The 25814-nt window shown below is 47.8% G+C and overlaps 1 long non-coding RNA gene across 5 annotated transcripts in view; it reads left to right on the forward strand.

Annotated features, from left to right (window-relative positions):
- Positions 1 to 819: 819 nt before the first annotated feature.
- Positions 820 to 25814, forward strand: part of LOC309799531 — a 66091-nt gene continuing 41096 nt past the window's right edge. Inside the window, exons 1-5 of one of the 5 annotated variants that reach the window (XR_014293296.1) lie at positions 820 to 1101; positions 1466 to 1644; positions 3117 to 3228; positions 12651 to 12718; positions 13899 to 14058. This is a non-coding gene — a long non-coding RNA (uncharacterized lncRNA). The remainder of the gene's footprint in view (positions 1102 to 1465; positions 1645 to 3116; positions 3229 to 12650; positions 12719 to 13898; positions 14059 to 25814) is intronic. The other 4 variants (XR_014293297.1, XR_014293298.1, XR_014293299.1 and 1 more) reach the window with 4 other exon arrangements.

The following is a 25814-nucleotide window of genomic DNA, read 5'->3' on the forward strand; positions in this document are numbered from 1 at the left end:
TTCTGTGGCCTGGTATCCCCAGAAGGGGCTGGTAAAGATCTGAGCACACAGTAGGCCCTGAGACAATTGATCCTGGTTGACAGACGGATGCTCTGAAGGAAAAGGAGCAATTGTTTGAGAGCAACTATACGTAAAGGCGCCAGGTGTGTCCAGTTAATTTCAGGCTCACAAAGGAGATCACCTCAGGAGGATCTGCTCCTACTTTCAACACAGCGTCCAAACAAGAGGGAGCCCGCTTCAGCTGACCCATTGAACGGACAGGGCATCATTATGACTTCTGCCGACAGTGTTCCTCTCCTGACCCTCGAGGCTCGAGGTGAGCTGAGCCAGCCCGACCGAATTCACACTCAGGCCAGACTCACTCCAGACAACCAGGAGCAGAGACCTTCCCGGAGGCGAGAGTGCAGAAAAGCCGTGTCTTCTGCGCCCAGTGAATTTACGCTAGCTAATGGGGCGCCCGGGCCGTGCCCGAGTACTCGCGACCACGGGTGGGGGCGGGGATGCTGAGGTCGCCCCCTGGTCCCCCGCTTCCCGCTTCTCTGGGCGGGCGGAGAGCAGACGCTGACTTGCTTGAGCACTGGAGCTTGATCGTGACTAACTGGAGGGGCCCTGCTGCCGGCCACCCGGACGTTACCGTCGGCTAACGTTGTTACAGCTCTCTTTCGGCGCTAACCTTCCCCTACGCATTTATAGCTATCCACAGGCGCCGACTCCGTCCGCGTGGCGCGCACCCCGGAAGAGCTCGTGGAGACCCGGAAGCGGCGGGAGCTCCAACGTCCCTGCTCTCGCGGGCGCGTCCTTCCCGCCCCGCCCACTTGCGAGGCGCCGGGGTTGTCGAAGCCTCGCGTCGCGCGAGACCTGCGACCGCGTACGGCGTACGCGCCGCCCTCCCGCCCGGCAGCGGGGACTTTCCCGCCTCAGGGTCCCGGCTGGTGGCGGCCGTCTCCTCCCCGTCCCCGGTAGGAGCGCGAGCGGATTTAGAGTCCTCGGAAGTCCGCCGTGCCGTCCGGCCACGGGTAGAGGGAGGCAAAGAGAAGGAGGACTTGACAGTGGGCCCGTGGGGGGCCATTCGGTAAACTCCAGAGAGACGAGGGTCCTGAGGTGACTCCTAACTCCTAACCGCCGTGGGCAGGACGCCTGGGGGCCAGCCGGGCCGGTGTCCGCGACGGGAGAGCCCGGGGCCGCGGGCGTCGGGGCAGCGCCTCGGTCCACGTGGCCGGCCTACCGGGGGCCCGCGCCCTGGCCTCGCTGTTTTCCTGTCTGTGGGGCTCAGGCGCGGTTGGAGAAAGAATAATGTCTCTACTTTCAGGAAAAACATCAAAGACCGGGGCTGCGCAATATGGAGCGCACATGGCGGTCTCCGAATGCCGGACCTGCCAAAACGCGTTTCGCAGGATTTTCTCCTTCCCTTTTTGTCCATCCCCGCTCCGCCCTCACCCCAGGTTTTTCTTGTTTTCTTCCCCAGTGGGAGGGAGCCACGGGCTCGCGAGGAGGCTGCGAGGCGTTCCTCGGCCTTTCGGGATGTGATGCTCGCCCGGGAAGGGGCTATGGGGACTGCAGAGCCGTGACTCGCCCGGGACCCAGAGCAGAGGCGCCAGGTCGCTTCTGGCATTTTACCTGCAAAAGCAGGTAAGTTTCCTGCTGGTAAGCGCGCCCTTACTGTCACGTTACACCAGCTGAGTCCTCAGGCCTCAGCGCCTTGCTCTCCTTAGGTCGGGGCTCTTCAGTAGTTAATGAATGTTGAAGTGAAGGGAAGGCAAAAGCCTGCAAACCTGGCTTCAGTTTACTTTTTACTTCAGTCTAAACAAGGTTTAGGTGCAAAGCTTCTCTTCCTCCTTAACAGCTATGTTAAAATTATTATTACTGCTGAACAACAGGAGGCCAGTATCGCAGTTCTTTAAATAACCTAGCAGAGAGGCAAGGGACAGTTGGCTCAAAGTTCAGGCGGTTTGCTTCAGGAATTTCTCAAGGTGAAATCTCAGAATGTGAGGGGTCTTGAAAGTGGTCTAGTTTCAACTTCTGAACTTCCCGGAAGGTGAGCTGGGCCCTAACTAGGTAGTTACTAGCCCAGGGCATAGGCTAGGGTGGAGCTGGGGAAGTGCGCTCTCTCCCAGGCTGATGCCCGAGAGCTCACTGCCCCTCACCGCCCTCAGTGGCAGGACAAGCTGGATCATTTCGTCTCTTCTGGCTGCTTCTGTTAAATGGATTGCTGTCGCCTCTGAAAAATGATCTTAGGCTATTCTCCTTCAGCACATTTGCACGTAGGGTTAGTATCAAAGGTAGGGGTAAATTCTTGGGGGCTCCCATTTAACAGAAGATCCATGCCGTCGCCAGAACATGCAGCTTTTTCTAATGCGCTACTGATGATAGTGGGGGAAGGAAGCACACCGCCGCACCTGGAGCTGGTTAAACATGAATCTCATCAAATCTTGCAGTGTCTGGTGACTTATGTGGCTTATATACCCAGACCGGTGGGCAAATTACCTGACAAGCAGTTAGAAAATCTGGACTTTACACCTGACTTTGCCATCAACCTGCTGCATGTCCTGACCAGTAAATTTCTCTGGATTTATTTCTCTCTATATATACATGTTTTTAATTTTTATTATATGTGTGTATCATATATTTCTGTGTATGCATATGCATGTACTTATGTTAGTAATTTGTAATCTTGGTAATCTGTTGGTTCACAAACCCAATTTCTGTTTTTATATTCTCTGATGCTGTTGTACGTATCAACATACAGTGAGTCCCTTACCCCTACCAGGTGAAGAAGCAACACAGCCAACACCCACACCCTGCTTATTCTTGTATTAAGTTAATAAGTTCATCAGTGAATGTTAAACCTGCATAGTTCTTTTTTTTTTTTTTTGCGGTACGCGGGCCTCTCACTGTTGTGGCCTCTCCCGTTGCGGAGCGCAGGCTCCGGACGCACAGGCTCAGCGGCCATGGCTTACAGGCCCAGCCGCTCCGCGGCATGTGGGATCTTCCCGGACCGGGGCACGAACCCGCGTCCCCTGCATCGGCAGGCGGACTCTCAACCACTGCGCCACCAGGGAAGGCCCGTAAACCTGCATAGTTCTTTATAGAGCTGCTTCTGCTCCTTTTTCTTGCAGATGAACACATGAGCCCAGAGAGCTGATTTCCCCCGGTCGCACAGCTAGAGAGCCCAGGATGGCTTCTTGCTCAGTGCCATACTCCGTGAAAGTTACTGGAGAGATGGGCCAGGTGAGTATGGGTCAAGTCTCTAGGATATTTCCTTCTACCACCCAGCCATCCACACTCCTCACGCCACTTTCTCATTCACAACAGTGATACCCAGACCAGAACATAATAGTCTTGGGTTCAGGAGTACAAATTTAAAGCAAAACTCGAAGTCAGCACCGTGGCACTTGGGCTGCCCTTCTTTAAACATTCCTGCTCTATTGTGTGGACTGTGAGCCCACAAGGAGCTTTGGGGCAAGGTTATAAGTCCTGTAATGAGGATACAGCCACAGGTCTCACATGTCTTTAGAGTCTCTTTAGAGGTAGAAATCCATGATCAGACTTAATAAAGAGGCAAAACAATAATTAACAAATTTATAAAGTAAAGCCAATGTTCAGACTAATATTTCACTGATCCTTTTCCCTCACACAACACACTCCCAAATTATCAACATTGGGAGCAGGTGGAAGAGCTAACAAAGGAATTGGCCAGCATTAATAGTAAGATGGTAAAGCTGCTCTTGCTTGCTTTGGGGAAGCACCTTCTCGATGTGAGATAAGGATGTGGGGAACTGTCTGCCATGTTGGAAATTAAGTGTGGGCGCTTTCTCCTGCCTTGGGTGACCTTGAGGAGCCTGTGGATGCTGCCTGGCTGGAATCCAGAGTGTTTCAGGGGAACAGTTGTACTGTGTTTCCCATGCGTGTGTAGCACAACAGGCAGTTTCTCTGAGCTGGGGGACCTTGACAACTTGGAGGCTGAAAGGCCCCCACATAGCACCAGGGCTGAGGGGGTCTCCCTCAGCAGGGACCTTAGGCCTGTGGCAATGGGCTACCCAGCCCAGACAGCCACTCCAGGCTGTTGTCCTAGGTAGGACCGGAGCAAGGGTACCCACCTTCCACCTTTGAATCTGGGCCATGATGTAAGGTGTTCGTTGCCACTCTAGCTGTGCAGTAGAGTACAAAGAGCTCTCGGCCCGTTCCTCCTAAACCTCATCCTCAGGGTCCTGTTCCGGACCTTTTCTCTTCCTACATGAAAACCTCTCCCTGGGCTATAGTCAATCTAAATACTTCCTAAGACGGTTTTGAGGATTAAATGAGAAAATCTACTAAAAGTGCTTTTCACAGTGCTACCTACGTATGTAGTAAGTACTAGATGCATGTTAGCAATGATTATTATTATTATCGTTATTGTTTTTATTAGCCATTCTGTGGTTTCACATGACGTTGATGGCATATTTTTCTACAATTCAGACCTCTTCTAGGAGTGCTAGACCCAAATATCCCACCCCCTGCTGGAGGACATTTTCACGTCCTAAGTAGATGTACTTAGATTTTTAAAACTCGTCACGCTCAGAACGGAATGTGTTTCTAGTCCCTGTTGCACACTCGTAGTCTGTTCTCCTAGGCTCTGAATGGCACCACCATCAGTCAGGAGCTAGGCCGTAACCTGGCAGCTGCCCCCAGGTCCTCCAATTATCTTTCAAATCCACCCTCTCTACCTCCTGCCTCAGTGATGACAGGTACTGAGTTTGCGTCATTCCATTAATTCTCCTACTGCCAGTGTGCTCTCCAGTGTGTGCTCACAGCAGCTGGTGTCATCTTTATATAATGCAATTTGATCACGTCATGCCCCTACTCTAAATCTTTCATTCACTCTGCGTAGACTTCAGGAAAACCCAAGTGCGAGCATGTGATGCTCCTCACATAACCTCTCCTTTCTCACCACTTTGCCTTCACACACGCTGAGCCCTGGCTCTGCTGAACTGTGTTGAACAGCCCAGTTTCTTTTGCCTTCATGTCTCTGCACGTGTTGTCCCTCTACATGCTGCACACCTCCCTCCTTTTCCATAAGGTAGAAGGATGTCATTCTCCTTGTCCTTCAAGATTCCACCTGGGTGTCTGCTCTTTTTGGAAGCCTTCACTAAGCCTCAGGCTGACTACAGAGTTTATATTCTACAGGAATGTCATTTCTCTCTTTTCCACTAGGTGTGAGCTCCCGAGGGCAGTAGAATAGTCTTTAATCTTTGTGGCCACAATGCTTTAGTGGCATACAGTGGGTGTCCATCACGTGTTTGCTGAATATGAGAATGGCCCAGAATTAGAATAAATATCTTTGGTTTTATAGCTTCTCATCATCAAGATTTGGGGCAAGTTATTTTTTTCTGAGCTGCAGTTTTTTCACCTGTAAAGTGGGGATTAATGATGCCCCCTAATGTTGTGAGGGTTAAATGAAAAGTGAATGCCAGAGTCTCCACTGTACCTGAGTCATTATTATAATAAATGCAAACCCACACTTCCCGTGCATGTACACATTTCCATTCATGGACGTAATGTGTGCCTGTTACATGCATCCATGTGTCTGTTGGTGCACCTTCATGGTTACATGGAAAAGCAGCTTCCAAACATACCTTTCTCTAGATCCTCCCCCCTTTAAAAGGCCAGCTGAAATAGGTGGATAGGTAAGTACTTTAGATAACTAGTCCGGGTTTAGTAGTAGTGTTCTCCATTGTCCTTCTGTGAGTTCGTCACACCCATGCACACAAACAGTGCAGACTTATAGAGCACTGAATGGGTACTAGAGTCCATTACCGTTTTTATTACGACCATGATTGTACTGTTCTACTAAAGCGGTAACGTCGAAAACACTTCCTGGTGGGCTTTTGTTTTATTTTCACATAGGTCACTTGTAGCAGTTACTGAACATGTGGTTTTCCCCATTTTGCATGTGAACAAACCCAGGAACGGGGTTCCTTTAACAAGGTGCCCCCTTTCCAGTGCTGCAACTGCGTGGAGATCAGAGCCCGTTCTCCTGGCTCCTTTCTTTTCCCACAGGTCGGTGTAGGAAGTTTGCGCAGAATAGCTGATCGGTAAAACTAGCCAGAGCCCATCAAGGCGTAAACTGACCAGTGCTGATTCATAATGCTTTGAGTTGCCACAGTTATTTCTGCGCTTTGGGCCTGCCCTAAATGTGGAATCCGCTCTTCTAACATCAGTAGCGAGGGAAATTCCTGGGTTTTCGGTTCCCTGGAGGGTAGTTACCTGTCCTTCCGCAGTGCGCTGTTGCCAGCTGCCCGGCCGCCCCAGGGCTTTGAAGGGGGGGCGCTCTGGGGCGCCTTCCCTCTGCAGTGCCCGCAGCCCCTCGCCCACATCCTAGACCTCCCGCCTCTCCTGCTCGAAAAAGCCAGGTGGCGCCAACTCTCAAGCCAGGCCCAAGCCCAGGGCGCAGAGCGGGGAGGAAGGGTGGGCCGGGCTGGCGCTCCCTCCCTGCACCCTCCGCCCTCCCCTGCGCACCCCTGGAGGGATACGAGGTGTCCTGTGTGCCACATGCAGCTTGGGGAATGGAAGCAATTAACGCCATGAGGTTTCCTGGCTCTTTGTGGTGTTTTCGGTGGGTTTTGATTTGGGGAAGGAGGGCGTGGAGCGGGGCAAGCCCGTTCCAGTCTGCCAGCATCCTGTGTCTGCCTGTCTGCGCTGCAGATGACGCACGGGCCCGCACTGCGGGGACAGGAGAGTCCCTGGTGTCGTGTGCTGGGCCTACCTGAGATGAGGGACAGAGTCGGTGCAGGTCCCAAAGAGGCAGAACCGGCCTAGCTGTGAAAGGAGGGCTTCCAGCTGCCCTCATGTGACAGCTGAGGGTCTGAATCTATTAGGAAAAGGCACACGTTTCAGCTTTCAAACCCCATTTTTTATCCTTGAAACGTTTCCAGTCTTTGAACTGCTTTTATTTAACAGGGAGAAGAGAGAAACTCGATTATGCGATTATATCCATTTACTTGATTTAAACCAAACTACAAAATGTTTGTTGAAACTTAGAAAATAACTGCTTATCTGGTAATGAGAATTTAGCCATCCACACGTGCTGCTGTTTCAAATCATCACCAAATTTGAAGTTAAGATGAATCCAGTAGAAGTAATTTTTTTGTATTTGTTGGAATACTAGGAGCATAGAGTTGGAATTACGGCCTGTAGCAATTTTAGGATTTTAATTGAAACGATAGTAACACGCACACACTCACATAGAGCTCTCAGCAGTGCTGGTCACGAGGGGAGTGTGCTATGAATGCTGCCCTCCCTGGGGTGCCGGTGGTGTGTTTATTCCAGTGTGGACTTCAGTGTTTTTCATACCACAGGTTGCCAACCATTAGTAACTCAGTAATGTGGGATTTGACTAGCGTTTTTAAAGTGGAATAGAATAGAATAGAAAATATTAGAAGGATGTTAAGGATATTCTTTCATGAGCCTTTTTTCTCGTGTATATACGTGTGTACTGAGTCACAGTGCAAAATGTATTTCTTATCATGGATTACAGTAAAAAGAAGTTTGAAAGCTATGGTTGTAGAAAAATCCAACAAGGTCCCCGTGCATGTTACGCTCTTGAGGTTTGGCGTGCAGGGTTGGGGCTCTTGCCACCTCCTGGTGCTCTGGAGTGAACTAGAGGGTATATGCCCCCTTGTAGACCTGACACTGAGCATGACCCTCAGGGAAATGAGATCGGGAGGTGGGTGTTCAGTTTTTAAAATCTCAGCACAGTGGGTTCTTTCCTGGTTGCAAAAGTAATGCTTGATAAGAGATCACATCAGGCCTCAGACCCTGGGAAAAAAGATGGGCATGGAAGAATGAGATGGAGCCCCAGGCCTCAGCGAGGAAGGTGGCAACAGGAAGATGGGAGCAAGACCTCTGCAGCAAAGTCCAAAGCAGAATTCTGCTTATTCAACCTGGGTGTGGAGGGGGAGGGGCAGCTGGAGTCAGAAGTTTTGGAACGGGGAGTCTTTGTCTTAGCTTATCTTAGCAGGGGCAGGTAGAATAGTCTTAGATCAATTCAGGAGCTCAGGGATTGACACGGGGCGTGAGGAATGCTTCTGTCCCTCATCTTCCTCTCCGCCCCAGTGTCTAAGGGGAGCAGATACTGCAAGACTTAGATTAAATCGTGTTTACTAGAGGGGCAGGTTTTTTGTTTTAAGAGTCAATGGCTCCATTTGGCTTTTTCTCCAATTTCCTGGTATAGGAGCGTGTCCTCAGGAATGTCAACCAGGCCTGTCTTTTCCACTCCAGATACTGGGATTGGTTACCTGAGCCAGATCCAGATTGGGTATGGCCTCCCTTCTCTCTCTTCCCCTGCAAACATGCTGGTCATGACTTTGACCCTGTCCCACGTGGTCAACCAGAGGGAAAGGAGACGTAGATTTGGACTTTGGGGCAATGGACCTAGCCCAGGCTCCATCTTAGCCTGACCAGACCTCTGCTGAGATGTATGCCATGTTCCCCCCTAGTAATCAGGTGGGCATTGTTTCCACTTTCTCTCGTTCCAGAAATGTCTAATTCCCAACTGCAGGGGTTCTCAAACTGCGGGGTGCAGCAGGATCAGCCGGAGGGCTTGTTAAGCTACAGATGGCTTGGCTCCACCACCCGCCAGCTTTGATGCACCCAGGCTGGGGTGCGTTTCTAACACATTCCCAAGTGATGCCGATGCTGCTGGCCCAGGACCAGACCTTGAGAACCAGCGGTCTGTTTTGAGAAGGGTGTTGGGGGAGAAGGTGACTGGCAGGGCAAGAGGAGAGCCCTCCTGAGATCTTGGCCTTAACGCCACCTTAATTCCATGAACACTGCCCGCCCCTGCCCCCAAGCCAGTCCCCTGACACTCAAGGCTGCCAGGGGATCACATCTGGAGGAGGGTGACTCAGTAACAGCGGCTCTGACTGGTTAGTTTGGGGACTCCATCTTGAGGGGACTCAGGAGAAGAGGGGTCCAGGGCACCTTAGTCTCGGCAGCCACTGAGGACTGTGGTTGCCTGTCCCTGGAGGAGAGCCACGCTCTTGCCGATGGAACTCCTTGTGCTGCGGGGCCTGGGGTACCCAAACTAGAATTCCCAGTCACTTCTGCAGCCAGAGGCAGGATGCGGGGCAGGTTCTGATAATGAAATGCAGTCACATAGGATTTGAAAGGCAGAAAAGAGGAGGACGCTGTCTTTCCTCAGCTGTGTAGGTGCCCAAGAGGGCTCTGGAGGGCATGAGTGTGGGCAGTGGCTGCATCCCGTGGCCCGCTGCCTGGTCCCCAGCTTAGAGGGTATGGGGGCTCTCATGGCTGCTCCTCCAGCCCTTCCATGTGATAGCTTGTATTAAATCCCTCTGAGCTTGAAAGATCTGGAGTGTTTTCCGTTTCCTGTATTGAGCCCTGACTGACACAGGGAGAGGACGGTCTGGGCACAGATTGTGGCATAGACCTTGCAGCTGGTGAGGTGACCGTCCTGGGCGGGGGGACCTTTGGGAGTGATGAGCCAGGGCCAGGAGAGCTTGCCTGCTGTCCTGAAACCCGCAGCTTGTTCTGCCTCTCTCACCACAAAGCCTCCCTTCTCCAGCTTCCCTCTTTGGATTTTGCAGCAAAGCAGGAAAACGAGCAGTTTTTTGGAGAGTGTAGGCACACGTTTTCGCTAGGGCTCCATGACCGTCTGCTGTGCCCATTTTGTTACTTGATGGAATATTGACCTGTCCTGTGCTCTGATTTCTGGACATTGACTCCCCAGTGAGCCTTTTCCCTAGTTAAGGGAAGAGAGCGAGTTTTCGGTTTCCAGCCCAAGACTGAACAGCAAGTGGCTTGAGCAAGTCAGCCTGGCTCAGTGTGACCGCAGTGCTGGACGGGCACTGCCGATCCCGGCCACAGTGGCGGACTCCGGGGCCATCTCCTCCATCTGCCTTGCTGCCTGGCCCCACCTTAATGCCCTGAACTGCAGCTCTTATTCCGGAGCTGATTCTCTGGCTCAGCAGTTCTTCCTGAGCAGAGACAAGATTGAATATATGTCCCTTACTGATTGTTGTCCAGAAGGACTTGGTTGCTCTGGGAATGGCCTCAGTGCTCTCGGGCACGGTACCCCTTCCTGCAGGAGGAGATGTCTGCTGCACTTGGGTGTGATCCTGTGAACTTGCTCTGGCCAGTGAAGTGGGAGTGGAAATGACTGCCCTTGGTCTGCACTTGGTCTTTAGTCCCTCTTGCTACACGCCAGCAATGATGCAGATAGAGGCAACGCCGCAGTGATGACGGCGTGGAGCCTGGCTGCAGGAACCCAGGAGGGACATGGTGCTAAAACTTTCAAAAAATATTAATTCTGTATTTATTGATATCTGTGAAGTGGTTGGGACTTTAGAGGCCTAATACATTGCACCTCTCACCCCAGCCAGGGTTTAGTCCAAAAAGGCCAGTGGTTCTTCCAGATGCACCAATGGGCTGGGTCAGGAAGGGGTGCAGGGAGTTACTCCACAGGCGGTCCTGTCCCCTGAAAACTTCAGGGGAGAGAAATAGAGGTTTCTGAAGGGATTTCATCACTGTAGAATTGTATCACTCTCTGTATCTGAAAGAATTTGCCAGAAATAGAAATATTAGGAGAGGCCATAAAAACGTTAATTCTTGTCTCATTTTCATTCTTGCATATTTGAAAGCCTAAGGAGGCCATTCAAGTGATGGATTAAGGCATTAAATAAAACTTTAAGCAACGGTAATCCTAACCGATAGAGCAGCAGCTCCATAGTAGGTGAACTGTGGCCTGAACCTTAACAGGGCAGACTTTCTGCCAAGACTGCGAGGGCCTGGCTCCTTGTTAACTGATGGCCGGGGCTCCCAGCACAGCGCTCTGCTCTGGCTGCCGAGCCTGGGGAAACGGCGTTGTTTTGAAACCCAGTGCTCTTAATGAAGCAGTTCCTGGCCCTGAAATGTGTGGAAAAATACTTAAAAGTGCGATGAAAAACTCGTCTGTTGAAAAGCCAGTGACCTTTCCAGGGTTGATTTTTAAATAATAGATTTGTTTTATTTGACACTTTGGTAAATGCTTTAATAAAACGTAACAAGGTCAAAGAAATTGTACAGTGTTTTATGTCCCACAGCCTGGAATATCTGAACTCTGTGCTTGCAAACGAGCATCATTAGTAGTGAAAATTTTGTTGCAAAAATTTTCATGGACTGTTTTGGAGTGTCAGGCTTCAAGGCGCTATCACAGAATTGGCAAGGTTCAAGGGATTTTTACTGACTTAATAATAACATTTTTCTTCATTGTCTCCATAATCACCTGCTTCATGAACTGTGGCTAGAGCAGATGTTGCAACTGGTAATTTTCTTAGAACCCAAGTGCCATTATGTTTTTCCATCTTTTAATTTCCATCATTTCTGGGAATTGTTAGTAGATGGAATAAAAAGAGAATACATTATAAACAATTCAAAACACTGAAAACAAAATTCCTTGGACCTTTTACAGCTACCACACATGCAAGTAAATGTGGCTTTGCATTCCAATGGCATTTGAGTGGGGATTACATTTTCCTCATTAACCTCTTTCTTAACCAAACAGTATTGTTTTTCAAGTCTCTTTTATCGAAATCAAGTTTGACATTTTAAATTAGTTCACACTGACTCAGTTCAAGTGAAGAAGCAGAATGTCTTCTTTTGATCCCAGTCATTTGTGCAGTCCTAGCTGAACTGTGCCAAAGTAGGAAGGCCTCCTGGTTTACCATGAAATCAGGAGGTTGGTTGTATTGCTTGCAAAATCAAAACATTAGGGTACTAAGTATGTTTTTTCCTGTCCTACTAAGGAAAGAGGTGGAAAAAGTAATCACGGATGCACACCGGGGATGTGAAGTGCTTGCTTTCCAACGGCAAACTATTTATAAACTGAATGTACATACTTCTAATTGAAGGAACAGCCAATCCGTCTTCCATTGGTCATAACCAGTAATTCCTCTGCTAGTATGTGGACCTTAATTTGAAGCAGTGGGAATCTTCTCTTTTCTCCAGGAAAGTCAACAGAGTTGTTTAGAAAGACTGCACAATTTCGGTAGGAGGAGAAATATAACTTAAGATTTTTTAAAACTTCTGTAAACACTTATACACGTATCTGCAGTTCTTGCCCTGATACAGAACAAAAGTATACATCGTTTTCATGGTTGATGTTTGGCAGTAGATGGTGAAATATTAGTGTGTATTTGGGTGTGTCTAAGTGAAATGAAAGAGATGTTACATTAACTCTCGGTCTGAGTTACACGCACCAATTTCAGGAAACCCTGTAGCAGTTGCCTTCACTCTGCTGTGAGCTCTGTCTTGTTTTGTCAAGATTTCTTTTTCATTCCACAATCTTCTCATGCATTATTTTCAACTCCTGTAATCCTAGCTCAATGTGGCATGAGTTAGAGTTGGAAAGAGAAGCAACACTAGTTTTCTTAGTGTCCGCAGTTTCAAAACACACCCTTTCATGTTATTTGACACCATTTTGTACATGTGCTTTCTTTAGAAAGTGGAAATACACATTATTGAGAGTTTGTCAGATGATACCATATTGCAAAATGTTTGCAAAACTTAATTAGTGACAAAATGCACGTGATCCCAAAAGGGCCTGCTTGATTGAAAGCAGTTGCAGTATTTCAGCATGAGAATATTGCTCATCCTTTCTGTTGTCTTTCTGTTTTTAGATTCTACAGAGCATACCTCTGGACTTCTGTCCGCAGAAAGCAGTTTCTACACAGCTAACTTAGAACAGGTTAGAGCTAGACTCTGCAGCTTCTATTCCTGGAGTAAGCATTCAGGAAAACTCCTCTCCCCTGGGCATCTCTAGTTCATAGGAGGCTGAATTCCCCTGCATGCCTCTAGTGTCTAACACCACCTCCCTGGCGTAATCATGCTTTGCTTGTGCAATCCCAGCGTGTGCTGTGGTCGCCAAGATGCAGCTGTGTCCTCAGTAGGTCCTTTGAAAAGATGCTCCTTCAGAATTGACTTGCTGTTCATGCCTCAGCATCCCAGCTTGGCTGACACTTAGCCTACTTCTGCGGATGACACCAAAATCAGTTCTGCCACTAACTAGAAACAAGGCTGTTTCCATTGTGAAAGAGTAATAGCCTCATGAAAAGTTGCATTTGCATACTTGGTGATAATAATTAACAATTAGAATTTAAAAAAATTTTTAAGCCTAAGTGTAATGTATGCGATGTATGGTGAGAGAGAATTTTTCAAAAATATAATGTATTTGATATCTCAGTTGCCTTTTGACTAAGGCAGAATTAGCATCCTGAAAATTGATCAAAGAAGGAGCAAAAATTTTGCTTTTTCATTTGCAGTACACTTCCTTTGTCAGACTACTCTCTTAACTAATAAGGAAAACCATCCACAGCAGTGTAGCTCATCTTTATGTGGAATTTCAGAAAAGCTACTGTCCCCAACTATTTTCTGAACTTTTCAAAGGACTTTTTGCTGTCTAGCTTCATCTTGTTTAAAGATGTTAGAGCTGTGTTGAGATTAATATCAACAATCAGAAAGTAATATCATGGTCTGGTTGTCATTGTCCTGTGTAGACATGCTAGAACTAGATTGCCTGTGTTAAAAATTAATGGATTAGGGAAGAGAAGCATTCGGACTCTCAATGATGGGGGCTTCAGCTACCCCGGCATCTGCCAGATGTCTCATTTTCTAAACTCAGAACCTCTGATAAACTCATGATTTACCTCAATTAGTGCTCTCAGCCCCGGCTGCACATTAGAATAATCCCAGACTTTTTTTTTTTTTAAATGGATAGGCAGGCTCCACCCATTCTAATTGAAGCAGAATCTCTCAGGGTAGGGCCTCAGACATTGGTTTGTTTGTTTTTAAGTGCCCCCACCCCCTAGTGATTCCAGCGTGCAGCCAGGTTGAGAATCGATAACCCACATGATAATTTCATCTTTCAGAAGGGAGAGGAAGTGATGAAGAGGATTAACACCCTGCTTCTAATTCTGGCCAACTCAGAGGCTCTGCACGGAAATTCAGAAGTGACAGGAATCCTGGAAGAGGGCCACCTGGCCATCGGAAAATTCCAGAGGGATGTGGTCACTGCCAGACCTACAGTCGGTTAGTTTGAGTTTTAAAATATCTCAGGAAATTATAAAAGCTTGACTTTGACACCCTGGTCTGAGATTCCAAAAAGAAGCAGGGGAGAGTCCTCAAAATGAACTTCTGATGTTACAGTTGTAAACGGTCCAAAGCGAGGGCGGGTGGGGGTGGAGAGGAGGAGAAGAAAAGGGAAGGAGGTAGCCAAGAAGATTTACTCTCTTTGCGCAGGAAGCTGTTGGTTGCAAGCAGGTGTATATATATATATATGTATATATATATATATTTTTTTTTGCTGTATGTGGGCCTCGCGCTGTTGTGGCCTCTCCCGTTGCGGAGCACAGGCTCTGGACGCGCAGGCTCAACGGCCATGGCTCACGGGCCCAGCCGCTCCACGGCATGTGGGATCTTCCCGGACTGGGCACGAACCCGTGTCCCCTGCATTGGCAGGCGGGCTCTCAACCACTGCGCCACCAGGGAAGCCCTAGATCAGGTATATTTTTAAATGGTGTATGTAAAGTGTGAAAGATGATCTGGAAAAACAAGCATGGATACAAAAAAACTGCCAAGCACATGTGAGAAAAGAGTCAGAAAGACTAAATCCAGAAGGAGCCTAACATTCCCAATGATGAAGAGGGCTGTTTGAAACAAAAGCAAGTGTAGAATCCATGCACGGCTGGGATGGCGTTTCATCCATGTTATGTCAGCAGTAAAGATACAGGGTGACCACCCCCTCAGACTCTGTGTTACACTTTAGGCTAGAAAGGATGGGCCAGAGTTTGGGAAGAGGGATTGAAGGATAAGATCACTTAGGAGCAATGCTCGCTGTTCTAAATAAGTTCAAACATTGGTCTGGAAATAACAAACCAAAATATTAATAGAATTTTCAGATGAAATTGCTCTAATCATTAAAAATATGAAGATTGTAAGATGTGCCTGAGGACTGTTCCACATTTTTTTTAAGAGGAAAGTAGAAAATGTCTTTGAACTACAGACTCAACAACCTGCTGATTCTTCAGTTCAAAAATTCTAGAATTTACTTTAAAATGCAGTTTGAATGCAAGACTGCCACGTTAAATTATACCTATGACATAGTTAACAGAGAGCAGAGACAAGGAAGCATAACCTTTGAAATAATCTAATTCAAATTCAGAAAGTCATAACCCTTGAGAATTCGATAAAAGCTTAATACACTCTTGGAATAGTTAAATAATGCAGTGTAACTGACCACTCCAGAACTTTGTGGCTTAAAGCAGCTACTATTAATTTGCTCACAATTCTGCTGTTTTCCTGGGCCCAGCTGGCTGGTTTCATCTGGGATCCCTCAGGCAGCTTCAGTCATCCTTAGCTTAACTGAGACTGGATGGTCCAGGACAGCCTCAGCCACATGCCCAACGGTTGTTGCTGGCTGCCAGCTGAGCCGCAGCTCTCCACCAGGGGTGCCAGGGCTTGTTTACATGGTGGGCAGCCTTCCAGGAGAACGAGGGCAGCAGCAGCAAGGTCAAGGTTTAGAAGTCACATAACATCACTTCTGCCTCATCCTGTTGGTCAGGGCAAGTTGCAAGGCCACCCCATACCCAGGGACAGGGGATCGCATAATACCTTTAGATGAGAGTTGTTGCTGCTTGTGTGTCTAATCTACCACACCTCTCCTCAGAGAAAGGCCTCTATACTAATACACATGAAATAGTTTAATTTCAGGGGATTCATGGACCCTTTCAACCCAAGTTAAGAGTCTTTATTCTAACCATTGGCATATTTAAGCAAGGAAATTGAGGTCCAAAAACACTAAGGACTATTAAGTATACAAGCATAGGAGAGTGGGCTGTCACATAGGTGTTACAGCTCCCAATCCTGTGCTGTTTTCCTCATGCCCAGTTGATAATCACCTCATTATTATCGGAAGTGGATTTTAGCAATTTCCAAAGTCAACTTTTTTTTTTTTTACATCTTTATTGGAGTATAATTGCTTTACAATGGTATGGTAGTTTCTGCTTTATAACAAAGTGAATCAGTTATACATATGTTCCCATATCTCTTCCCTCTTGCGTCTCCCTCCCTCCCACCCTCCCTATCCCACTCCTCTAGGTGGCCACAAAGCACCGAGCTGATCTCCCTGTGCTATGCGGCTGCTTCCCACTAGCTATCTGTTTTACGTTTGGTAGTGTATATATGTCCATGCCACTCTCTCACTTCGTCCCAGCTTACCCTTCCGCCTCCCCTTGTCCTCAAGTCCATTCTCTACATCTGCATCTTTATTCCTTTCCTGCCCCTAGGTTCATCAGAGCCATTTTTTTTTAGATTCCATATATATGTGTTAGCATACGGTATTTGTTTTTCTCTTTCTGACTTACTTCACTCTGTATGACAGACTCTAGGTCCATCCACCTCATTACAAATAGCTCAATTTCATTTCTTTTTATGGCTGAGTAATATTCCATTGTATATATGTGCCATGTCTTCTTTATCCATTCATCCGATGATGGACACTTAGGTTGTTTCCATCTCCTGGTTATTGTAAATAGAGCTGCAATGAACATTTTGGTACTTGACTCTTTTTGAATTATGCTTTTCTCACGGTATATGCCCAGTAGTGGGATTGCTGGGTCATATGGTAGTTCTATTTGTAGTTTTTTAAGGAACCTCCATACTGTTCTCCATAGTGGCTGTACCAGTTCACATTCCCACCAGCAGTGCAAGAGTGTTCCCTTTTCTCCACACCCTCTCCAGCATTTATTGTTTCTAGATTTTTTGATGATGACTATTCTGACTGGTGTGAGATGATACCTCATTGTAGTTTTGATTTGCATTTCTCTAATGATTAATGATGTTGAGCATTCTTTCATGTGTTTGTTGGCAGTCTGTATATCTTCTTTGGAGAAATGTCCATTTAGGTCTTCTGCCCATTTTTGAATTGGGTTGTTTGTTTTTTTGTTATTGAGCTGCATGAGCTGCTTGTAAATTTTGGATATTAATCCTTTGTCAGTTGCTTCATTTGCAAATATTTTCTCCCATTCTGAGGGTTGTATTTTAGTCTTCTTTATGGTTCCTTTGCTGTGCAAAAGGTTTTAAGTTTCATTAGGTCCCATTTGTTTATTTTTGTTTTTATTTCCATTTTTCTAGGAGGTGGGTCAAAAAGGATCTTGCTGTGATGTATGTCATAGACTGTTCTGCCTGTGTTTTCCTCTAAGAGTTTGATGGTTTCTGGCCTTATATTTAGGTCTTTAACCCATTTTGAGCTTATTTTTGTTTATGGTGTTAGGGAATGATCTAATCTCATACTTTTACATGTACTTGTCCAGTTTTCCCGGCACCACTTACTGAAGAGGCTGTCCTTTCTCCACTGTACATTCCTGCCTCCTTTATCAAACGTACGGTGACCATATGTGCATGGGTTTATCTCTGGGCTTTCTATCCTGTTCCATTGATCTATATTTCTGTTTTTGTGCTAGTACCATACTGTGTTGATTACTGTAGCTTTGTAGTATAGTCTGAAGTCAGGGAGCCTGATTCCTCCAGCTCCGTTTTTCGTTCTCAAAATTGCTTTGGCTATTCGGGGTCTTTTGTGTTTCTATACAAATTGTGAAATTTTTTGTTCTAGTTCTGTGAAAAATGCCAGTGGTAGTTTGATAGGGATTGCATTGAATCTGTAGATTGCTTTGGGTAGTAGAGCCATTTTCACAATGTTGATTCTTCTAATCCAAGAACATGGTATATCTCTCCATCTACTTGTATCATCTTTAATTTCTTTCATCAGTGTCTTATAATTTTCTGCATACAGGTCTTTTGTCTCCTTAGGTAGGTTTATTCCTAGATATTTTATTCTTTTTGCTGCAGTGGTAAATGGGAGTGTTTTCTTGATTTCACTTTCAGATTTTTCATCATTAGTGTATAGGAATGCCAGAGATTTCTGTGCATTAATTTTGTATCCAGCTACTTTACCAAATTCATTGATTAGCTCTAGTAGTTTTCTGGTAGCATCTTTAGGATTCTCTATGTATAGTATCATGTTATTTGCAAACAGTGACAGCTTTACTTCTTCTTTTCCAATTTGGGTTCTTTTTTTTTTTTTTTTTTTTTTTTTTTTTTTGCTGTATGTGGGCCTCTCACTGTTGTGGCCTCTCCCGTTGCGGAGCACAGGCTCCGGACGCGCAGGCTCAACATCCACGGCTCAGGGCCCAGCCTCTCCACGGCATGTGGGATCTTCCCGGACCGGGGCATGAACCCATGTCCCCTCCATCGGCAGGCGGACTCTCAACCACTGCGCCACCAGGAAAGCCCCTGGATTCCTTTTATTGCCTTTTCTTCTCTGATTGCTGTTGCTAAAACTTCCAAAACTATGTTGAATAAGAGTGGTGAGAGCGGGCAACCTTGTCTTGTTCCTGATCTTAGTGGAAATGGTTTCAGTTTTTCACCATTGAGGACGATGTTGGCTGTGGGTTTGTCATATATGGCCTTTATTATGTTGAGGTAAGTTCCCTCTGTGCCTACTCTGGAGGGTTTTTATCATAAATGGGTGTTGAATTTTGTCAAAAGCTTTCTATGCATCTGTTGAGATGACCATATGGTTTTTCTCCTTCAGTTTGTTAATATGGTGTATCACGTTGATTGATTTGCATATATTGAAGAATCCTTGCATTCCTGGAATAAACCCCACTTGATCATAGTGTATGATCCTTTTAATGTGCTGCTGGATTCTGTTTGCTAGTATTTTGTTCAGGATTTTTGCATCTATGTTCATCAGTGATATTGGGCTATAGTTTTCTTTCTTTGTGACATCCTTGTCTGGTTTTGGTATCCGGATGATGGTGGCCTCGTAGAATGAGTTTGGGAGTGTTCCTCCCTCTGCTATATTTTGGAAGAGTTTGAGAAGGATAGGTGTTAGCTCTTCTCTAAATGTTTAATAGAATTCACCTGTGAAGCCACCTAGTCCTGGGCTTTTGTTTGTTGGAAGATTTTTAATCACAGTTTCTGTAAGGTCAGATCTTAACAAACGGCATTGCAAAACAGAGGAAAGCTTCAAGTGAGCTTTATTAGGGGGCGCTCCCGGGCGAGGTTCACTGGTCCGAGAGAAAGGGGCCAGAGAAGTCGCCCCCGGGCGAGGGCTGGGCAAGATTTTATAGGGGAAGAAGGGAAAGAGGTGTGGTGAATCTGGGAGGGCGCAGGGAATTCCTTATCTGGTGGTCTCTTTGGGTGTCGTGGCACTATCTGGTGCCGGTTACATCAGTCTTGGGACCGCTAGTCCCGTCCCTCGAAAGGCGGGAAGGCTGCGCCGGGTGGAAAGCTCCCAGGTCAGTTCCTGGAACTGGCTGGTCCGGAATGTCTCCAGGTCAGTTTCTGGAACTGGGTGGTCCGGAGAGTTTCGGTCTGATGCAACCTGTGAATCTGATCATGTTCCCCTGCCTCGGGCCAGTTGGCCTTACATCCCGACATCTTTGGTGTAATGGGGCGGTGTTCTGATCTCTGGCTACTTCATGCTGAATGGGGGTGTCGAAAGGGGAGTTGGGCGACCAGAGGTCCGAGGCTTAGGGGAGACCAGTGGGGGGTTCTGTAGGAAGCAAGGTGTAAGGACCAAGGAGCATTTGGTTTGTGGCCACCCAAGGGACTTCCTCCATGCGCCTGTGAAGGAACCTAAGAAAACGGGGCAAACATGAGCAAGATACAGATGAGAATTAAGGGGCCTCAGATTGGTGTTAGCCAGGTATAGAGGGTGGATCGCCACCAATCGGGAATTGGGGAGGCGGACTGTTGGTGTTTGCATTGGAGTTCTTCTCTTAAGCGATGGAGGGCATTTACAGCAGCATTCCTCCTGTAGGAAGAGGCAGGTACCTCCTTTGTCAGCCATCAGGAGATCCAGGGCTCGTCGATTTTGGAGAGTGACTCGGGCTATGGAGGTGATTTGGCACTGGAGAGAGGAGATGGAGGCGGCGGAGGCTTCAATGGCTAGCTGGAGTTTATGTTCTAAGTCGCGGGATGTTGAAACACTATGTGTTAGAGCTCCCCTACCGCCGAGGCCTGCAGCGACCAGGGAGGAGGTGAGAGAGATGCCTGCGACCAGAGGAAGAAAGATAGCTCTTTTCCGTGGGGTAAAGGGCGGCGTGATTAACGAGGAAAATTCGGCTTGACTATACGGTGTGAGTTGTGGGACGAGAGTAACGGGGATACATGGGAAGGGGGAGGAAGAATTGATCTCTTTTGTGAGGGAACCATTGCACCACAAAACCATGCCTGGTGGTGCTTCAATTGATGTGTTTACCGTGAGGGATGAGTTGCAAAGAAACCCAGTATCAGCTAGATTTGGGCGGCTGCCGTAACAGATGGTGAGATTTTTTGAATCAAGGAATATGGGGACTTTTAATGGGAAAAAAGGTGGGTTTTGGGAGGTGTAGGAAGTAGAATTGAAGGGCTGGTCAAGTGGGACAGCAGCCAAGGGTGGCCGGCCAAGCGAGGCACATAGAAAGCAGTCGGAGATGTTACCTATTCCTGTGTGGTTGAGTATCTGTAGTGTTTGTTTGGTCAGTTCGGCTGCTGCTGCTAGGGCCCGAAGGCATGGTTGCCATCCCCGAATGGTTGGGTCTAGCTGTTTGGAGAGGTAAGCCACGGGGCGGTAGGAAGGCCCTACAGACTGGGCAAGGAGTCCAGTGGCTATTCCGGCCCATTCATCCACAAAAAGGTGAAAAGGTCGGTTTGGGTTGGGCAGAGAAAGGGGAGGAGAAGATACCAGAGCGTTACGGAGGGTGAGAAAGGCCTGTCGAACGGCGGAAGGAGAGGTGAGGGGTCCTTGAGGGGTTTCTTTAGCGGCTAGATATAAGGGTTTAGCGAGGAGAGCAAAGTTAGGGATCCAGTGTCGGAAAAATCCTATAAGGCCCAAAAAGGAGAGAATTTGTTCTGCTGTTTCTGGAGGCTGGAGTTCATGGATAATCCGGGTGTGATCGGCTGTTAGACCTTTTGTGGTAGGGGTAAGCTGGAGCCCCAGGTAGGTTACAGAAGATACAGATAACTGAGCCTTGGCTGGGGAGACCCGATAACCGCGAGAGCCAAGGTAATTGAGGAGATCTGCAGTATGTTGTCTTGAGAGGCTGAGAGATGGGCTACAAAGGAGGAGGTCATGTACATATTGAAGGAGTGTGCTGGGGGTAAGGGAGCAGGAAGTGAGGTCCCGTGCCAGCGCCTGACCGAAGAGGTGAGGACTGTCGCGGAAGTCCTGGGGAAGAACTGTCCAGGTGAGCTGACTGGAAGTATGAGTATCCGGATCTGTCCAGGTAAGGGCAAAGAGGAAATATAGGAGTCGGGATGTAGGGGGATAGTGAAAAAGGCATCTTTGAGATCCAGAACCGTAAAGTGGGTTGTGGATGGGGGGATATGGGAGAGCAAGGTGTATGGGTTTGGTACTACTGGGTGGAGAGGAATTATGGCCTCATTGATTAGTTAGAGGTCCTGGACCAGGCGATCATCCCCAGAGGCCTTGCGGACAGGCAGGATGGGGGTGTTGCAGGGAGAGTCAGTGGGGATAAGGAGTCCCTGGTTTAGGAGTTTGGTGATAATAGGTTGTAGGCCCCTAAGGTGAGTCTCAGAGATGGGAAATTGGGGCCTTGATGGAAATTTGGAGGGGTCCTTTAGGCGGATGAGGACGGGGGAATGGTGTGTTGCTATTATGGGCTTAGAAGTATCCCAGACTTGGGGATTGATTGGGTTCGGTGTGATTGGAAGAGGGGGATAGGAGGGGGAGGGTTCTAGAGAGGCCTAGAAGAGGAAGCAGGAGTTGGGAGGAGGGGACCTTAGGGTCAAGTCTAACCAGTTGGAGGGAGGCCCCTAAGTGGAAAAGGACACCTCGGCCTAGCAAGGGAACTGGGCAGGATGGTATGACTAAGAAGGAATGAGTAAAAGGGAGGCCTTCGATATGACTTGGGAGTGGACCGGTCTGGAGTGGGAAGGATGGTTTGCCATCAGTACCCATAACTGAGATCTGGGAAGGAGAAACTGGCCCGGAATAAGTAGGCAGGACCGAATAGGTAGCCCCCGTGTCCACCAGAAATGAGATGGACTTACCCACTACCTGTAGCGTTACCCTGGGCTCGGCGAGGGTGATGGGGGTCTTCAAGTCCGGGCGCCGTCAGTCGTGAGTCAATCCCAGCAGTTCAAGTGGTAATGCCATTGGGTCGGCCTGCCCCCCTGCATGGAGATGCTGAGGGAGGGCCATTCGTAGGGCAGTCCCTCTTCCAGTGGCCCGTTAGCCCGCAGCTGGGCCAGGGCTTAGAAGGAGGTCGGGGATTGGGACACTGGCGAGCCCAGTGGACTTCTTTTCCACATTTGAAGCAGGCCCCCGGTGGGGTTGCCTTTTGCGGACCCCGTGGATGCTGTGATCCATGGGAGATAGCCGGCCTTAGGGCGGCTTACAAGAGCTTGGGTTTGGAGGGCCACCTTCTGGTGCATCCGAGCCTGTTGGCTGGATTCTGCCAAATCCTCACGGCCATTGTAGACTTTAAAGGCCATCTTTACCAGATCTCGAATAGGGGTTTGAGGGCCGTCTTCTGCCCATTTTAATTTCTTTCGGATGTCCGGGGCTGATTGGGTGATAAAATGGGTGGCTAGGACCGCTGCCCCTGCCAGGGTGTCGGGATCCAGCCGGGTGTAGAGAGTTAAGGCCTCTGGAAGGCGACTGAGAAAGATAGCTGGATTTTCGTTAGGTTCTTGGGTTATCTCTTTTAGTTTTTCAAAATTGACTACCTTATGAGCGGCAAGCCTGCACGCCAGCCAGGAGGCATTGGATCATGAGGTCGCGTTTATGACGGCCATCTTGGCCATCCTGATAAGTCCAGCCTGGATCGGTGCCAGGTACGGCAGTCGCTCCGACAGGCATGGAGTTGTCGGTAAGGTGAACCTGATCTGCGTGGTTTCGGGCAGCAGTTTGAATTCTTTCCCTCTCGTCACGGGTCAGAGTAGAAGATAGGATCACAAAGATATCCTGCCAGGTTAGATCGTAAGCTTGAGAGAGGTAGCGAAATTCTTTGATGTAGCGGGAAGAGTTGGCAGAAAAGGAGCCTAATCGCTTTTCTGTTTGAGAGAGATCTTGGAGGGAAAAGGGACCATGAACTCTAACTAATCCTTCCGCTCCTTCTACCTCCCTCAGAGGGCAGAGGAGATTTGGATCTTGGGAGTCGTGAGAGCGTGTATGTGCACTAATTGGCGAGGCAAGGGGCGTGGGAGGAGAAAGCATTGAGGGAGGCGGGGGAGCGGTTGGATGGGCCGGAGTGGGTTCGGGAGGAAGAGGGACCGCTTCAGGGTAGGGTGGAGGTTGGAGAGGAGCTCTGGAGGGGGGAGAGGCGAGAGATTCGGGTGTGTCGGCTAGTGGAGAGGGGTCATCGTTAAATGAAATTAGGGGCTTGGATGTAGGAGATGTCTGTCTGGCAAGAAGGATCTGGGAAGTGGAACAATCGACGCAGAGGGAGGGCCGGGAGCGTAAATACCAGAAGGCCTGAACCTAGGGGACCTCGGACCATTTGCCCGTCCTGCGGCAGTAATTATCTAGATCACGGAGGATGTTAAAATCGAAAGTCCCTTCAGGAGGCCAATTTTGGATTGATTGTCTAGAGGATATTGTGGCCAGGCCACAGTGGAAAAAATAAACCTTTGGCACGGAGATCTTGGGAGAAACCGAGGGCTTTAAAATTGGCTAAGAGACACCTCAGGGGCGTCTTAGAATCTGGTTTCGATTGTGAGGTTCCCGTGACCCCCAGTCTGTCCCTGAGTGAATGGAGAGGGAGAGAGACGTCCCTGGTCTCAGTCTCCAATTCACGGCAGGTCGGAGGGCGGTCAGGTGATTGGGACGTCTCCACAATCACCCGAGGCCTGGCGGGTCAGAGAGCGGTCAGGCAATTGGGACGTCTCCACAGTTGCCCGAAGCCTGGAGAGAGGACGGAGGAGTCCCTGACGCGGCCGCGATTACGGACAGGGAGTCCGGTGGGTAGGGACTCTGGGGTTCGGAGGGAACAAGGGAGGAGGACTTACCCCGTTTTCTGCCAGATCGGGTGGATGAGTAGAGGTTCCCTGGTTGTCTCCTTGGGGAAGGGAGGAGCGGCCCGCGGGGCTTGGTACCCCTCCCGGGTTTCAGCACCAAATGTAAGGTCGGATCTTAACAAACGGCATCGCGAAACAGGAAAGCTTCAAGTGAGCTTTATTAGGGGGCGCTCCCGGGTGAGGTTCACTGGTCCAAGAGAAAGGGGCCAGAGAAGTCGTACCCGGGCGAGGGTTGGGCAAGATTTTATAGGGGAAGAAGGGAAAGGGGTGTGGTGAATCTGGGAGGGCGCAGGGTATTCCTTATCTGGTGGTCTCTTCGGGTATCGTGGCACTATCTGGTGCCAGTTACATCAGTCTTGGGACAGCTAGTCCTGCCCCTCAAAAGGCGGGAAGGCTGGGCCGGGTGGAAAGTCCCCAGGTCAGTTTCTGGAACTGGGTGGACCTGAGAGTTTCGGTCTGATGCAACCTGTGAATCTGATTGCATTCCCCTGCCTCGGGCCAGTTGGCCTTACAGTTTCCATTCCAGTGCTTGTGATTGGTCTGTTTGTATTTTCTATTTCTTCCTGATTCAGTCTTGGCAGGTTGTGCATTTCTAAGAATTTGTCCATTTCTTCCAGGTTGTCCATTTTATTGGCGTAGAGTTGCTTGTAGTAATCTCTCATGATCTTTTGTATTTTCTGCAGTGTCAGTTGTTATTTCTCCTTTTTCATTTCTAATTCTATTGATTTGAGTCTTCTCCCTTTTTTTCTTGATGAGTCTGGGTAATGGTTTATCAATTTAGTTTATCTTCTCAAAGAACCAGCTTTTAGTTTTATTGATCTTTGCTATCGTTTCCTTCATTTCTTTTTCATTTATTTCTGATCTGATCTTTATGATTTCTTTCCTTCTGCTAACTTTGGGGGTTTTTTTTGTTCTTCTTTCTCTAGTTGCTTTAGGTGCAAGTTTAGGTTGTTTATTTGAGATGATTCCTGTTTCTTAAGGTAGGATTGTATTGCTATAAACTCCCCTCTTAGAACTGCTTTTGCTGCATCCCATAGGTTTTGGGTCGTCGTGTCTCCATTGTCATTTGTTTTTAGGTATTTTTTGATTTCCTCTTTGATTTCTTCAGTGGTCACTTAGTTATTAAGTAGTGTATTGTTTAGCCTCCATGTGTTTGTATTTTTCACAGATCTTTCCCTGTAATTGATATCTAGTCTCATAGCATTGTGGTTGGAAAAGATACTTGATACAATTTCAGTTTTCTTAAATTTACCAAGGCTTGATTTGTGACCCAAGATATGATCTATCCTGGAGAATGTTCCATGAGCACTTGAGAAAAATGTGTATTCTGTTGTTTTTGGATGGAATGTCCTATAAATATCAATTAAGTCCATCTTGTTTAATGTATCATTTAAAGCTTGTGTTTCCTTATTTATTTTCATTTTGGATGATCTGTCCATTGGTGAAAGTGGGGTGTTAAAGTCCCCTACTATGATTGTGTTACTGTCGATTTCTCCTTTTATGGCTGTTAGTATTTGCCTTATGTATTGAGGTGCTCCTATGTTTGGTGCATAAATATTTACAATTGTTATATCTTCTTCTTGGATCGATCCCTTGATCATTGTGTAGTGTCCTTCTTTGTCTCTTCTAATAGTCTTTATTTTAAAGTCTATTTTGTCTGATATGAGAATTGCTACTCCAGCTTTCTTTTGGTTTCCATTTGCATGGAATATCTTTTTCCATCCCCTCACTTTCAGTCTGTATGTGTCCCTAGGTCTGAA

The sequence above is a fragment of the Mesoplodon mirus genome (assembly GCF_964341445.2).
Source record: "Mesoplodon mirus genome assembly, chromosome: 1".
Lineage (NCBI taxonomy): Eukaryota > Metazoa > Chordata > Mammalia > Artiodactyla > Ziphiidae > Mesoplodon > Mesoplodon mirus.